The sequence below is a fragment of the Rattus norvegicus genome, chromosome 14 (assembly GCF_036323735.1).
Source record: "Rattus norvegicus strain BN/NHsdMcwi chromosome 14, GRCr8, whole genome shotgun sequence".
Taxonomy (NCBI): Eukaryota; Metazoa; Chordata; class Mammalia; order Rodentia; family Muridae; genus Rattus; species Rattus norvegicus.
This window is the reverse complement of record NC_086032.1, coordinates 102,024,028-102,025,613: the sequence shown is the minus strand read 5'-3', so window position 1 is coordinate 102,025,613 and position 1,586 is coordinate 102,024,028. Positions and strand designations below refer to the sequence as shown.

Here is a 1,586-nt window from a genome sequence, read left to right as displayed (position 1 = left end):
TCATACATTTCATTACCATTGTAGGAGTGCTTGGACCGGTCCCAAGTAAGTAAAAAGGTGTGGGACTCTGTTCTGTTTGCTGGCTGTTTTCAAGTGTGTAACTATAGCTAGAAATGTATTCTACAACGCCATGTAACCTGCAGCATTTAGACAAATGTTCGTTTTCCTAAGGTCCTGGGCTTCAATCTGCTCACGTCTCCGTGACTGTGCTCTGGAGACTAACAAAGGGAAGTATACCTGGAAACTTCCGCTTTGAGAGCTTAACCAATGTGAGGCAGGAAGTCCTGTTTTAACAGCTTGGAAAACTGGGAGGAGAATTCAGTTTAAGTTTACTGATGCTTAAAATAAGACTAATTTAGTCTGAAATTCAGTAGTGTTAGTAAAATGCTTACTAATTTAGCAATTAAGTGAAAACGGGCACTGTCAAACGAGCCAACGTTTTTTCCCACTGCATCCCCCAAGTTTTCACTTTGAAGCCCTGGCTGGCCTGAAACTCGCTGTGTAGATCAGGCTGGCTTACAGCTTTGGGTGATATTCCTTCCTCAGCTCCTGGCTTGACTCTTAGTTTTTTGGGTGTTTGTTTGTTTGTTTGTTTGTTTGTTTGTTTTTTGAGTTTTGGGTTTTTTTGCGGTTTGGTTGGGTTTTTTTTGTTTGTTGTTTTTGTTTTATTTTGTTTTACTCTATCTGCATTTATTTTGTGCTGAATTTATTCCCATGCCATGAGTTTTTGTTTCTTCAGTTTCTTCTGGGATATCTTTTTCTTCTGTGTAACCTCCTCTTCCGGCTTTGGAATAATCTGTTCCTTCTCAGTGAGGATCATCTCAGTGTGGCAGGGGGAGCTCATGGATGGGTTAATCCGGCCATGAGCTCTGTAGGTTCGTTGGCGTGTCTTAGGTGCCATGTTCACCTGGATGTGTTCAATGACAGAGAATCTACATCCAAACCCTTCAGTTCGGCATCACTCTCTGCATTTTTAAGCATGTGCAGCAGAAATTCAGCACTCTTTTTTGGCCACTGTCCCTGTGTCCAGCCCCACTGTTTGGCCTGGTCTCACCTACCGACTCCACCATTATACCACCGGAATGGCACACACTGCTTCTTTAAAGTGACATCCTTCGGATACTTGGTGGCTTTGCGGGTATGAATACCTTTGATTGCCTGGGCAGTTTCCCTGGTATTCTTAAAGCACACACGAAGGTTTGAACCTCTTGATTTGCATGATTTTGTGAGGTTTTCTGAGTCAAGGGAGTAGCGAACCATCTTCACAGGTCACCTCTGGCCGTTTACAGAAAGGGCGTCTCTTAGTTTTAAAATGGGAATTTCTAGCTTGAGGGTCATGAGGAGCAGAGAATCCTTTGTAATTGTGTATAAGGTAGGCTTTGTGCATTTTTCCAGTCACAGGAAGTTAGCTTTGATCCGTTTCTCAAACTCATCCATGCTCCCAAAAAGGAGGCTGAGGATGGAAACCAACAGGATCCTAGAATATCCATGATTCACTTGATTTGATTTTGCTGCAGCAGATTTCTAAATGCGATGTGGCTCTTTAACAAGGTGGGCCATGAGGGGCGTCCAATACTGTATCCATT

General features: G+C 43.1%; 1 pseudogene; it reads right to left on the bottom strand.

Moving 5' to 3' along the window:
• Positions 1–706: 706 nt before the first annotated feature.
• Positions 707–1,260, bottom strand: LOC108352863 (60S ribosomal protein L17 pseudogene; annotated as a pseudogene).
• Positions 1,261–1,586: the final 326 nt, after the last annotated feature.